The sequence below is a fragment of the Mixophyes fleayi genome, chromosome 11 (genome assembly GCF_038048845.1).
Source record: "Mixophyes fleayi isolate aMixFle1 chromosome 11, aMixFle1.hap1, whole genome shotgun sequence".
NCBI classification, from domain to species: domain Eukaryota; kingdom Metazoa; phylum Chordata; class Amphibia; order Anura; family Limnodynastidae; genus Mixophyes; species Mixophyes fleayi.
Window position 1 is genome coordinate 76,274,465 of NC_134412.1, and position 15,937 is coordinate 76,290,401.

The window sequence follows — 15,937 nt, forward strand, 5'->3', positions numbered from 1 at the left end:
TATACTATTTCTCTGTTCTGGGCATCCTGTCTGCTGAACAGGAAGTTTTATTGTAAGATTAGGAAGCAACTCCTAATTTAAAAAAAAAATCAAATTGCAAAGGATTTTTTTTGGGGGGGGGGGGGGGGGCACGACTAGTAAATAAGATTGTGCAAATTTTATTTTTTTTTGTTTAGTTTTGAGAATTGCTAGATTTGATAAAATGTAATGTATGATACATTACTTCTGTTGCTTTAATATAACTTTTGTGGACTTAGGGGAGTGACCTTGTACCAGTGATACCCAGAGGTCTTAATATTTTTATCTTTGAACATTTGTGCCTTTAAAAAAAATTTTTTTTTACCAAGGTACTCTTACCTAGTGACAGATAAGGTATATACTGATTGGCAGCAATTTGCTTTGACCTGCTCCCTAAAGATTAATTTTCAGGAGTTACTATCTTTAAAGGTTTCCTTCTTGATAAGGTGTAATGTGCTAAAGTTCCCTACTTTGCAGGTATTTTAGTTCTGATATTTTTTTCTCTGTCCCCCCCCCCCCCCCCCCCAAAAAAAAAAAAATAAATAAACCACACAACACACACCCAATGCTTTGTAAAAACATCTAGGACACTTGCTGCACTAAGTTGTTTGTAACTACGCCTGTGTTCTCAGAACTCGCTTCACCATTGCCATCACTAAATGTGACTGCACAAATCCCATTAGCCCATGCCCTCTAAATAGGTTAGGCGCCATGTTTTAGACCCCATTCAGAGTCTTGTACACTTACTCTCCACTTTTGTGTTCATGATCTATAGTTCTGTCCGTTCTGCTAAAGAGAAAATGTACCTTAGGCATGTTTGTTTTTGTTAAAGGCTGCTGTTTTACTGCAGTCGTTCCACTGTATATATATATATATTTTTATTTTCTGAGCTTTCATTCTTATAGTGCATATTTGGCTAGAGGATACAGTCCCTCTGAAAACTGTTTTGAGCTTAGTTGTAAAGTAATAAGCATTTTGCTTATCCTGTAGCTTATTAAAACCATCATGCTTATCTTGGCAATAATGGGTCAACATTATGCTTTGGTGACACAGGTATTGTTTTATTGACTTAATGAAATGAGCAGATGTTCTGAATGAAACTTAAAATCTCTCCATAGTGTTTTGCTAATGTAATTGCTAAGCTTTGCTGAAAATAACGAAGGTCATACTGGTATGTGTCCTGGCTCATGATTTAGCCTCTGAATTGGATTATATTCTTACCATCCTTGGATTTTGGCTTGTTGCGTTGCTATCTTGATGATTAATAATCTCGATTGGAATATCCACTTAAAACCATATGGCAAGCCTTATTGTGGAGACACCATTCGTGAATGCCTGCCAGCAGAATTACTGCTGCTAGATGAATAGCTATCAATTGTAAACAACTGGACAAACTCCCCTTTTTTAATGAGTAACTGCATGGATGGGCTGGATGGGCATGGTGCTGCTTCATATCCTGCTGGGCCTTAACCTATTGATCTTTTTCTTTTTTTTTTTTATTATAATTTTCTTGATGGCATAAAATGTCTTTCTTCAAGCTACAATAGAAAGTACTTTATAAAAAATACCACACCAATTTTAATTAGCTTTTTGTAGAAAACTTGCATTGGTGAGATCCCAGTACTGGATTAAGCGATCATTGTTCTGCTACTGTGCCTTTATTTTGGCAGGAGTAACTTTTCATAATTGCTTTTAAAGACAAAGTAAATATATTAGAAGAGGAAATTACAATTGATGTCAGTTATTGCTGCCTAACTGAACACCAATCAAATATACGTGTGTTAACAAGCCATATGTTTTAATACTGACTATCAGCAACTGCTTTCAGCACAATTTATAATGTATTTTAAATGATCCAAAGTTCTATCATAGGGCTTTGTTTCCTTAGCTTACATTGGACAATTGAGCTTTTGTTTGCTGTGTTCATGCTCATTATAATATGTCTGTTTTTATTTATTTTTTGTGTGGGTTCCATTTTTCAGTGCACATTTAACAGGAGCCTAAAATAAACCTAAACTTTAATTGGCAAGTAGATGACCAAATTCCTGGGGCCAAATTCACAACTGACTGGAACAATTATGAATTTTATGGTCATGTTCCCATTTGAAAATGTTGTCTATGGATTTTTGAGCATCAAACTTAACCTGCAAAACACTTAAGTTGTGTGCATATAAACAGATTTTAAATGATAAAACATTCTAAGGGGCGTATTCAATTAGCGTTAACGCTAACAAACAAGCGCTCAAAAAATCTTACCGTTAATACGGTAATTACTTGCGGAATTTCAGCTCGTTGCCCCCTGAGCGGCGAGCTGAAATTCCGCGGGTAAACTACCGTATTAATGCTTTTTGCGTGCAATATTACCATATAAACAGTAATATTTTTTGAGCGCTCGTTTTTCAGCGTTAATGCTGACAATTGAATACCCCCCTAAAGGTCTTTCTGAATTCATTTTGTTTGTTTTTTCTCCAATTGGAGTCCCTAGTATTTTTGCTCTAGATATGTTGTACTATTTATCATTTAACCATGAACCCCCAACCACCCAAGATGGAGAATGTATTTAATAACTTCTATTGGATATATAACACTGGGGGCATATTCAATTAGAATTTGCGGCCGCACGGGTCCCCAGCATCGCGGATTGAAATCTGCAATGTTGTGCTACCGTAATGGCACTTTATAGGCGCAGTCGCGCATAATTGTAGCCATGAATTCTAATTGAATATGCCCCTGGTTATCTATCTTGCAAATTCAATAATGACATTCTACATAAATAGGCATGGTGTATTTCCAGTTAGACCTGAAGATCGTTTTTGGTTTGTTTTTTGTTTTTTTGTTTTATGGTTGAGATGTTTTTAAATGTCAGTAAAACATTTTCTGTCAGTTTACCTATGTAAATCAGCAATTTCTGGCCCTTTAACATGAAACCATATACTGTGGGACCAAAATGGATTTCTAGTATTAGCCAAGAACAATTCAAATACATTAGGGTCTTTGCTGATCATGCAGTTGACTTGATCAGTGTGCCAGAAAAAATACTGCAACACTTGTGATGCCAATGGATTTGGTGGCATTAGAAACAATACCTTGAAAGAAGAGTAAAAAGATGAATAAGCGCTAACTGGGTGCAGTGTAATTTGCCAGGTTGACAAGACGTGAATATTTGGCATTACCACCTGCAATTAAATGGCTATGTCCCCTCCTGGGGCCATGTCGGCACGAGAACCACCAGTATTGCGCTTTTTGTGATTTTATATTTTTTTTATTTTTTTTAGATTAGTCCTTTTGTTTTAAAGTGGTGAACAAGAAACTTCATATATTTAAGTGATAATGGAGCTTTAATGTTTGGTCAGTTTATATCTTGGGCAGCAATTAAGCCTCATAATAATCTCTTGCATCGGTCACTCAGGGGGACTTCATCCTGTTAAATGTATACTAAACTGATAGACTGTGGGTTTTTGTTTTGTTTGTTTTGGGTTTTTTTTTTAGTCTTATTAAATTGGGAGTGGAAACTATTTAGCATATTGAAAACACTTAAGCATAATCTCGCATGCTGGTTCACATGGTAATTCGTAGTAAACCACAAATGTACTTAGTGAAGGTGCATTATATTTCTTTACGAAGGATAATTTTACAGTTATACTTATGATGGTTAAAGTCTCGTAGATTTATTATCATTACTTGTATAGCGTCACTAATTCAGCAATGCTATACAGCTTATGCAGGTGACTCATAGTGTGTGTCTTCACAAAACTGCAGTCCTATCCAATAACCAATTGATACCAACCTGGGATCTAATCATGCGACCAAGCAACTGGTTCGTTCATGGTTTGTCTGTTTCTTTCCTAAGTGCTTCTGTCCCTGTACTGCTTTGTTTATATTTTCTTGGTTATTTATGACTAGGAAACATTTAAGGGTAAATTTAGCAAGCTGTGAGTTTCTGGCGTATTTGAAAAGTGGATTTGTTGCCTACAGCAACCACATTCTACCTATCATTTTGCAGAATGTACTAAATGATAACTAGGATCTGGTTGTTATAGTAAAACTACATTTTATTTTTTTTATTTTTATTTTTTCAAACCTTCGGGAAACAAACTCGCAGCTTGTTAAAGTGTTTGCTTTTATAGTGAGTGAATTAATATCTATTAAAATTGACAAAGCAAGAATAGAAAAAAATATGCATAATTTTATGCTAGCTGACACTGTGATGAAATGTAACCCCAAAAAAACGCCAAATAATAAACTAGGATTATACCACTTTTAGCTGATGCCTCCCTGGCCTGCACATGTGACTCATGCTTGGGTGTGGTACCACATTAGTTGTGAGGCACATGCAACTGTAGGATAAATGAGATGTGAACCAAATGCAGTAGCAAGTCTCCTGATGCAATGTAGCACTGTGTTTTTGTGCAAAGGAACGTGTGTTGCTATGCTAAATAACGTTTTCTGATTACCTTTTCATGCCTCTTGGCCATAAATATTCTCTCTAGGAAAATTTGGTCCATATTTTTGGCAACCTGGTGTTTGCATTGTAACACACTACAAATGGAGGGGACATGATCATTTTAATTGGGTCTGGCACACTGCGCACGGACGTGTGTAGATAATTTCACATGGCTTAGTGAAACCAAAATATGTTTAAACTCTGCTTCTACAGACCAGATTATAAATGGAATATGCCTTGTGTGCAGTTTCTCAACATGGCTTCCCAGAATGCATTGCTAAGTAAATTCACAACTTTTATTGTCAAGTATCCCTGTATTTTGTCTGTCCACTCCCCCACTTATGTAAACGTTAAATTATTGCAACATAAAAATACCTTTTTCTAGCTTATATAAAGGTGTTAAGGGAATATGAGACAAGCTAAACACCAAGAGCACTTATTTCCTCACAAACCACCCTTCCTGTCTATCTTGTGTGCTAAGTCTCATAATGCAGCAACTTGTGGTGTAAAGGTCTAAGAAAGGACGTAGCAACCATACCCCTGTGGGTTTGTCGATGGGTAATTTTAGAGGAATTACATAAAACTGTCTAACATGTTTTCCCTACAAATTGTCTTAATTTGGGTCTAGTTGGTTTTTTAGTGGGTTTGCTTGGTGCTGTTGTCCTGAACGTCATAGTTTTATTTATAAGGCGCCAGAGAATCCAGTGCTGGAGAGTCTGCATTACAAGTCATACAAACTCCAAAAACACACTGGTAGGTTAATTGGCTGCTAACAAATTGACCCTAGTGTGTGTGTGTGTGTGTGTGTGTTAGGGACTTTAGACTGTAAGCCCCAATGGGGCAGTGACTGATGTGAGTGAGTTCTCTGTACAGCGCTGCAGAATTAGTGGCGCTATATAAATAAATGATGATGGCGATACAAAGTACAGATAAGCAAAAAACCACCAGTACATATGAGGTGGACAAACAAGTGTCCCTAAGACATTTGTATGGGACTGTATTTTATTGCTTGATTCCAGTTTCCTTAGCTTTAACACATGTTTGGAAGATGCTGCTGTTTAAAATGATAATATTGACCAATGGTGTATGAAGGTTTTTTGCATCCTTTCTATAGGATCCAGCAATCAAGTGCTATTCTCCATCTCTGAGCTCCACTCCATTCATACTGCAGTGTTCAAAGCTTGACATGAAATTGTTGATACCAATAGTTAACATAACTCCTATGTCTACCATGGTCCTGATGTGCTTACTGCAGGGCCACACAAGTGGGTTTAGTCCAGCTTCTCATGTCCAAGTATCTACATTCATTGATTGTCATCTTGGTAGTACCTGTGAAGGTTCATAATATTTCTTTTACTATCTGTTTCTCTTCTGTGTGATTTTATTTAACTGTAAAGTGGTCTGTAGAATGTAGGGTCAATTTTTTGATTTGTTTCTCTCAAATAGCTTGAGTCTGCAGAGTAAGGCTAGGTGATTTTTGAAGCAAAAGTTGTGGCATGGTGTTTTGAGTGCAGGCTTGTAGTAAACATTTTGTGTTCAGCTATAGACTGGTTGTGTTTGCATTCGAGTGACCTTTTCACTGTAAACATCACATCACGTTAAGTCTATATGAAGTAGGGGACACAATTGCTACTCCGCATAAGCCGTCTATAAGCGCTATAACTCAGGACAGCTGTCTCTTGCAGCCAATGGTTGACAGATGAAGAGCACAGATCTGAAGATAATCGTGTACACATGAATCGACATGCTGATTAGGTCTCCCTCTGTCATTAGTAAATCGCTAATCGTTAGTATTTTCTTGTATTGTGTACCTAGCCTAAGAGGGCTGAGTTTGTGAACAAACAGAAGTTTTGGGTGTGGCGATTTCTACTTTGCAAAACTACTTGAGTGTTTGTTTTTTGTTTTGTTTTATGCGCACTGAGGTAGATCAGGTCTCATCCTATACTTTTTGATGGGACTCATTTTGCACTGCTTTAGGTGTGTTACCCAATATAAAGTAAGGCTTCACCTGTGATACCATTCTGATATCCCCTCACTCATGAGTAACTTGAGCTGTAAATTATGTTTAATTGACTAGTATATTAGGAGGAAAATTAAAATGTGATAGAGGTGTTATAGTGGCTGGCATTTGGACTTCTTGATGACTTTACATTTTTGCAGTGAGTTCACACCTTCGCACTTCATTGGGTGTAGAATCTAAGTGCACTGGCTCAAGAAAGGTGTGGTGCACTGCACTCCTGGGGTATATAATAAACTAGATTGTGTCTTGAGGGGATCGCAGGTTTTCATTGTCCAAAAAAAATCATTACACATTCTTTACTTTGCTCATTTTAGATTTAGCTGCAGCTCTAGTTTCCAAGGTATTCACTTTACCAGAAGAACACAGATACAATGAAGTTATCTTGCAATCTTCACATATGTAAAGTTCCTTTACCATAACATTTGGAAACCTTAAGAATTTATGTTTACATTTACAGAGCAGCACAGTGTAAGCTATTCTGTTATAAAACTGTCTTGGACTTGGCGGCTCACTGCAAGTCTTGTCAATCTCGCTTAAGGACAAGCAAGATGTGCAATGGAAGTTTTTTTTTTTTTTTTTTTTGTTTTCTTCAATTTCCTCCATTCCTCTAAACTCAAAATATTAGTAGACATGCTGCTTGAGAAACCATTTTTTGGTACTAGAACAGAATAATTTACAAGAATTACTTTCTTCCAATAACTTTAAACAGCCACCTTGTCCTCCCATGAACTGCAATTCTGATGACTTCAGGCCCAGATTATGTGAGACTAGTGCCCTTTGAGGTCCATTTTCCTGTGATGTATGGACTTAAGAAAACCAATGTGATGCACTGTGTAGCAGGAATTTTCGCGTAAAAAAAATCTCATCCACTTTTTGAATCTCAGAACTTAAATGAGTCTGCTGATATGTTGGCACTGTCAGTTTGGCCTGGTGAAATCTGTTGTTTTTGGTAACTCCATGGCTCTGTTATTGGCAACACCCTCAAGCTGTTTTTGTGGCCATTGCCATTTACTAGTCTATCATTCATGTGATAGACTAGTCATGCACATATATGGATTTGGATATTTAGCCTAATTTAAGACTATATGGATTGCGTACTGATCTTTCCAATTTGGTTACCCACATGTGGTCAAACAGAACATTTAGTGAGGGAGTATCCAATTGGCTGCCAACATTACAGTTGGTCCAGGACTTCACAAGGCGATCTGTGACTGGACCGCTACTTTTATTTGAGACGTAATAAAATCTGAATGGATGTTTGTTTGTTTTTTTGTGTAGGCTCTCACAATCTGCAGTTTCATGCCAGCTTGAGATAAATTATTTTAAATCATAAATGTGTGAGGCTAGCTTTTTTGTATAACCTTTTTGTGGGAGCCAATATTTATATTTGACAAATTCAAATGGTATAATCAGTTGGTTTCCGTTAGTTATGGTATTTTAAGTTTTGCATTTATGTCTTCTATTGAAGCACAATGACTTGTAGAGAACAAGACTGGAAATCTGTCTGACACATGCATTGTACATCCTATTGAAAGACTCATTTACATGCAACTGTCTAAGAGGCTGCATCCACAAATACTACTTGGGCTACTGCTCTGTATAATAAGCACTAATATCTGGAATGTTGGAGAGTTTAAAAGAAAAGAGAAAAATTACTAACTTCATTCAGTAAATTCTACTTGTGCCCTATATTCTTTTGTTCTAATCACCCCAAGGGAAACGAGTGAACTACTTTTCAGAATAGGGTTATTTATAGATGCTTGCTTTGTTCACAGACGAGTAAATTTGACATTCAAAGACTCTTCCATATAAACACACAAAAAAAATTGTGAATGTTCATTCAATAGTAGAGCTAGTCTTGGACATATAATGTATTGAAAAACATGAATAGCGAAGACCTGTTGGATTACTGGATGCACGCACCTGACCTGATCATTGAGGCCCGCTAATAAAAAGCTGGTGTGTTCTGTAAGGGTTTCATCATAAAGCTGTGTAGTTCATGACCAGAGTGCTGTAACATGCATTTGTGTATGAACTTGAGGCGTTAACTTTTGTTGAGCCTACTCTGTAGGTATATAATTTATGTAACAGCTGACTGAAGAGAAGTTGCAGTCCAATTGGTTACTTCATGTACTTGACAATGTCTGACCCAACTGCTTGATGGTTCTGTCATATATGGCAGTACTTGTTGACATGGTTGCATTATAGGTTGTAACGGGTAATCCTGATTTGGAGGGTATTGCATTGAATATCTGAAAGTTAATTTTAGATAATTTACAACTCTTGAATTGTAATAAGATTTGGGCAAGAGGTTTGCGTAACTGTTTTGTGATGTTTAAGAAAATGTATTGGTGTTATGCCATTTGTTTCCAACAAAGCATAAAAACAGCATATTTTAGAGGTGTATTTTTCAATTTTCTACATTACATTGAAATGTTTTTAATCTATGCTTTAAAACCTTGAATAAAATGGGTGGTTAGTATACAAGAAATGGAGGCAAAACCAATGTGGGTCACAAGATATTGCAGTTATGTAGATAAGAACTGATTGGATTCTCTGTAGTATGACATTTCCAGTATGCCTAAGCACCATTCTGTGCCTTAGATGCTGATTAGTTGGTAACCAGGTGTTTAATTTCTGATTAATTGGCACGTTTACCCTGGAGAGGCATGTTTGTTTGGCAATTCTCCTGAGATTTGCTTGTTGGATAGGAATAGGAAAAACATTAAAAGGTTATTGAGATCTCCATCTATACCACGTTTACTGCTTGTGGTTATATAACAATAAAACTATGCATTTTACATGGTTACAGTGCCTTCATCCTACTTTTAAATTTTGTAAATAACAGAATTGTGAAAGGGGATTATTGGGGGTGGGGGGGGGGGTGGTATGTTTCATAGACTTTCAAAGTGAATGGAATTGATTTGCAGGTTCTGTTATGGGGGGGGGGGCAGCTGTGTCCTACTCCCAATCATTGCTGAGGAGCATGCTGATTACAGTGGGTGGTAATGCATGTTTAACAGATTTGTTAAACTGCACACCTCACCCCATATGTTTACCAATAATTGTATTTTGAAAGAAAACTTTGATTAAATCATATGAGGTTGTGGTCAGTTGTTTGGTTTTGTTCTTACGGTCAGGCATTTAGAGGAGTCTGTACATTAATTGGTGGGGGGGTAAATAGAACCTTAATTTCAAAAACAAAATACCTTTGTCTGAATTTTCTTATGTCTGATACAGATTTACAGTTGGAAACAAGGGTACAAATTTGGTTTCCTACTGCTTTTCACTTTACTTGGCAATCACTGCTTGTCCCTAATTGCTTCAGTGTAAAAAGCATTATCTGCCTGGTAGGTAAGACTTGAAACAGTTCACTGATATTCTGTGGAAATCCTTAGTGCAGTCACGTTAGTCCTAAGTAGGACCAAAAGCTGAAATTTGTGCTCAAAACTGAGGCCCACGTTCGTTCTCGTGGAGGCAGAACACACGGCAATCTCTTTCAATAGACCCTTTAATAAAAGCCCACCTGAGAATTTTATACTGCTATATATGTCCTAAAACAAGTGCTCGAGTAGTGTGAAAAAGCAGGGAACACATTTAATAAAATCCTACAACATGTGATCTAATAATTTTTATTATGTTGTGGCATCCCATGCTGATCCCCTGAGGTGCTGCGTTAGGCACAGTTTTCAGTATGCTCACTGAGCACACCACTCATGGGCATGAGCCCAAGCTACTTGTCCTACACTGGACCTTTCCCCTCGTTAATTACATCTCGTGTTGCTGTGGCACTACAAACATAGCACAGGAGAAGGGTGACTTTATTAAATTTTTTAAAACAAAATGTATATATATTTTTTTTTTGACAGTCAGACGCCAGCATTAAGCCCCCATTCTGATTTGATGACAATTCACTGCATAAGTAAAAATGTCTTTACATATGAACACCTTTTTGCACTGCAGACAAATTCATATTGGGTATTCCATATAAACTTACAGTAAAAACTACCACTTTCATGATGACTCTTCCTCTCCTGTTGCCTCTTATGTGGAGGCAGATTTTAAAGAAGTCTCTTCATTTTCAAGTGTCCCAATGTCTGAAATAACCAGGTTCTTACCTTTATAACATATCCCACAATCCCTGGTAAGAAGCATACCCATGTGCAAGAGCCCTCATGAATCTTATGTTGGTGTTATCACCTTAAAGTGATTATAGCAAAATAATCTATCAGTTCTACTTAGCAGCTGAAACCGTGGTCTATTACTGACTAGAGGTGTAACCAAAGAATGTGGCTTTTTTTATATATATTTTTTTTGCAAACTAACTTTTTGTTAGTATTTAATGTGTCCCAGAATTTTGTTTATTTTTTGCACCAAAGGTCTTTAAACTGAAAGGAAAATCCTTTTCCATAAGACAAAGACAATAAGATTACATCTTCAGTTTCCAGTATTACAACACCAAACCCCCCCAAGCCTGAGGCCTAGGATGAACGTCATTGCATGTACGTCGCTATTAAGTCACATCAAAGCTGATCTATTTAATTATAATAAAGTAAAATAATATTTACATACTTGATCAAGATGTGAATGGAATTCAATTAATATAAATCGTTATATACAGACTTGGTTTTTTTTTATACCACAACCTTCCCTGGGTATTGAATTGAGGGCATACAGTCAGTCAGGCCATGACTGGAACAGATCTATTAATGAAATAAATGTTGTCATTTAATTTTGAACACTTTTTTTTCTTTTCCCCCCCTTTCTTTTGCAGCTTCACAACAAAATTTCTCAATACTGGTGTTGTGGTCCTCGGAAAGGTAGTTGTCTTTGTGAGACATGTTTCAGCTATGATGTAGTAGTTTCATGTTCAACACTGGACATTGCATGCAACTAAACAGTGTATGAGCAAGGCCATTTTGTCACAATGCATATTAGCAATGTTTGGGAGTTGGTGGCATTTTTTCCATTTCTAGACCTGGCAGAACCCCATTCCTTAGACTACACCCATACATTATTGTGGTATAAATGGTTATTGCATCTGAATTAGTTTGGTAGGAGAGCTCTGGCAGTGGATAAAGGGATTGTTAATGGTACAGTAACTATACTACATGGGGAGCTCTGTGAGCAGTCTTGTAGCACCATCATAGATGTTCTTATAACAAGAATATTTTTATATAGTCCTCCCATAAGTTATATTGGACAATGTACAATGGAAAGCCAAAAAAATACGGTTTATTCTCTTAATTGTGCAGCACATGGAGCATACTGTGTATTGGAAATTCACCAAATCCATGTATCTAGATTTTGCTGCATATGGAGACACAACTTGCATATTAAAGCTAGGTGGTAGTGGCCTAAAATAAATAAAAATATTATTTAATATGTGTATATTTGAAGCAATATCTATTTGACATGCATCTTAAACTAAATATAAATCCAAATTAGGTCCTGGATTTTAAACCTGTATGTGGCACACACGTGTATGGCCAACTTCAAATTGTTACACATACTGTGTCAGTTGACCTACAAGCCAGGGGTGGATCTAGAACTGTATTGTTGGGGGGGTTCAATCAGAGCGGCTGGGTAGCACTCTCTCCCTGCCTGTCTCTGTCGAACAGACCTGCACATGGTGTGCAGCCGCCGGCACAAGCCCCTGCTGGGGGGGGCGATTAGGGCTGGATCCGCCACTGCTACAAGCAAACTGTTGGCAGTGCCACATTTTTATGTGGTTGTTTTTGTTTTTTTGGGACACGGTTATAAACAGTTAAGTGAAACACTACCACCCTTCTGCACGGTTAGGTTGAATAGTTAAAGAAATCAAGTTTCATAAGTCGTTAACTTCAGCTACAAAATCTGCCATGTATGCCACAAACTGTGTAGCTTGGACAGTGTTTTGCCTTATGTCTTGGTGCAGCAATTATTTGTGCTCATGAGGAACCCACACCCAAGCCTGATTTACCACACCTTTTCCTCTCTGAGCCGCAGTGACAACTTGGTCTCTAACAGTATTCAAGACAATCTGCAAACAGGCAAGTCATGCTTGTGAATATCCTGTGCTACTGACCTGATTGCTGGCATGTGGCTGGTCACAATTATAAAGTAGTGTGCTGCTCTAGATCTATAGTCTTTTTGACGGTTACCTTTCAATTGAATACTAAAACTGTTCACTCCAGCTGCCTGTAGGAGACCTGCAGTGAGGACACCATAAATAATAAAATGATACACAATACTGAAACCTGAGTTCTTGTTTACTTTCAGTGTTCCCCATTTATGGTGCAAGAAGCCTCCTACACTGACATGGCAATTTTACCACGGTCACCTAAACCCTCCATTCAGGTCTTCTTCCCTACAGCAGCTTCTGACTGCTAAAATTTCATGTAAGGTGGACCTCTTACATAGGGCATTAAAAGACCCGGCCCACTGCACTTTATTCTGGCCAGAAAAGAAGCTCTGCTGCTGGGACTATTTGACTGGCCTCAGCTCTTGTTACATTTCTACAGTTTAGGCCCAGCATGCTGAATCATGGTGGTTTTTACGGGAGGGTGTTTTCTGGTTGCATCTCCCCAACTGTATTCCAAGAGGATCCCTGAAATATTTAGCGGGCCAGCCTGGGATTCTTCTTTACTATGTAAGAGTGCACATACGCTACACTTGCACAGCCTTAGGCAGTCTAAATCCATAGTTAAGACACCCACTCTTTCAAAACCACACACTTCTTTTCTTTCAGTGATTTTCATTACCTAAGAAAAATTTAACAAGCTTAGTTTTTGAGGTCAAATACTGTTTTACTTAACAGATCAATGAGTGAAGTGATAAAAGGTGAGCAGGAGTTGCTTCATGTGTAAGGGTGGTGTTTTATCCTAATACAACTAAACAAGTCCTTGGTTAATTTCAGAAATGATGCAATCATACTTCATCTTGTAGCTGATTTGGTCTTTGCCTGGAGCATTGTAGGGCTACCTGTACAGTTGGCTGTATTGCTGGTTCTGGGGCTTCACGGCCCAGTTAGGGCTCATTGTATGAATTAAAAAAAAACAAAAAACAAAAAAAAAAAAAAAGAAACCAGTCTTCCTTATTTTATTCTTATGAGATGAGTGAACAACCTCTACTTTAAAGCCCCACTTGCTAATCTCATTCTTGCCCTAATCCTCCATGCAAGATTTGAGGTTAGAGAGCATGCTCTGGAATTGCTGTTACTGAGCAGTGTATCGCTTGACCCCTCTAAAGGATCGATAAACATATATTTAGGCCTCTAGGTACAAGCATTTGTTTACCATTGTTAACAATTGAGTATCAACATTAAGCAATTGAGTACTTAAAAGCAAGGGTTCATTTTTTTTTCTAACACCAGTGTGTTTAGCTGTCAATGGGATCTTTACCCATCTGCATAGTAGTGAGTTGTTTGACTAGGATTGAAATCCAAACACATTTTAAAAGTTTTAAATCCTTATCAATGGTGACTTGTGGAGGTCACAAACCTTGCAGAAACTTTGGACCCTTTAGTTGGATGGCAACTAGAAGAGCTGCTTAATGTACAATTGTCCCTACCCTATAAAGTTCATTTAAAGTGTAGGCTTACCTTGTCCTAACGCATCACTTTTTTTTTTTTTTTTTTTTTGTTAATCCTCTCTTTAAAAGTTTAATCATTGGCATGTCTGATGTTCAGAGTCTGTGCAGAAACTCCACTGTAGTACTGATGGGCTTTTCTGTCTTGACCATGCTTTATTCTGAGGTTGTTTCCAGACATTGCATTAGGTTGCCATAGCACTGCTACCAAGAAATGATAGACTTTATGTGCCAGAAGGTTGAAGTGATCTGAATCCAACACTTCTCCTAAAATTGAAATACAGTATTGTGCATCAGGAAGCAACTGCTAGGATACCTTGTAGTAAAGAATCTAATCTGAAAGGCACATTGTTGTGCATTTGAGGGAAGTGTGAAGCTTAGCATGCAAAGTATAATGTAAAAATGGGTAATTTTACACTGTAAATGTTTATAATGTAGGTCTACTAGTCTTTTGTTGTATGGATCTATGCTTTGGTATTTACAGTATATTAAACTATGGGGAGTTGTAGTTAAACGTGCACAGAGCCATATTCCTCTGCATATACATTATCATGTGTAAGCTGCTTTCTAGAACATTGTTATAGATTCCAATGAACTGTGTACACGAAGTCTCCTTATGTGCAGTAGAGGTAACGCCTCAACCCTTGCTGGACTGTTTAAACACTGCAGGGTCATTTATAGACAAAGCACAGTGTAATTATATCTAAATACACCCAGTATTTTCATAACAAGTGAAAAATTGTACCAACTCAGCTTCTTTATATGGATATCTGAACACTACATAAAGCTGAAAACACCCAAAACAGAGCTCATTTGCCATTCCAGTGTCTCCACCACCCTTCAAAGTGTAGTCAACACCAGTTTCCTCCCTCTTCCAAGCCCAGTGTCTGTCATCCTTGATGCTGCCCTCTGCTTTACCCCTCAAATCCTGTCTGTCTCGTTGTTCAACATTCAAAATATTGCTAGGTTAAGCCCTTTTCTTTCCCAAAATGCAACCATAACTATTATCTCATCTCCCTCCTTGACTACTGCAAAGTCCTCCTATCTAGCTTCCCCTCTCCCAATTGTCCCAAGTTCAGTCAGTCCTAAATGCTGTGGTAAGACTGTTTTTCCTGTTCTACATCTGCTGCACATTCTGCAAATCACTACATTGGCTTACCATATCGCTCCAGAATCCAATTCAAATTTTGACCAGCTACCTTTAATATTGACTTATTGTAAATTGCTTCTAATTTAAGGATAACTAGTAGCAGGCTGTAACATAATGCAGTGGTTGGGTGTGAAGCTACTAAGTAAACTGCCACTCTGCCAAGTAGAGCATTAACTGAGGAATATTTTCGTCAGCGAGATTAAGGGGATTTGCACACGGGTGCATTTTACTAATTGGGTATGGGTATTTGATATGAACAGTGATAACTGAAAGGTGTGACTGGAGTACAGAGGTGAGCATTTTATTAACAGATGGCTTATGAAGAGACTATTGTACCAATATTTGTACTGTTCTTTAGTAGTGGATACAAACCACAGTTGTACCTCCTAAGATGTAGATAAACATTTGCAGGCCTCTGCAAACTGCTATGAATTATGACGGGACTTTGTTGGGTTTTTTGTTTGTTTTTACAAGGTAGACTCTTTATCCAATTGTAGTGATGGCAATGAGAAGTGTAAGCTTTCATAGCTTGGATATTCAAGGTAATGGTTTTGTCGTGTTCTTAGGACATTTATCTGGCTGGTTTTAATGAGTTGCCAAAGTATATTAGACTAGAATCAAACTCAGCCATTTCTTTTCTGACTACCTGCGCTTGTCTTCAAATCTAAAATGTATTCTTGGCCTTATCACGAGTAGGATAGTCAGGTTAAACCATATTGCTTAGACACCTGGTATT

The 15,937-nt window shown here is 37.6% G+C and overlaps 1 protein-coding gene across 3 annotated transcripts in view; it reads left to right on the forward strand.

Annotated features, from left to right (window-relative positions):
* Positions 1-15,937, forward strand: part of GNB1 (G protein subunit beta 1) — an 85,617-nt gene that overhangs the window by 50,957 nt on the left and 18,723 nt on the right. Inside the window, exon 1 of one of the 3 annotated variants that reach the window (XM_075189694.1) lies at positions 15,445-15,493. The exons of the other annotated variants lie outside the window; for them this stretch is intronic. The gene's annotated coding sequence lies outside the window, so the exon portion shown is untranslated. Of the gene's footprint in view, positions 1-15,444; positions 15,494-15,937 lie in introns of those variants that run through there. 3 annotated transcript variants of the gene reach the window in all.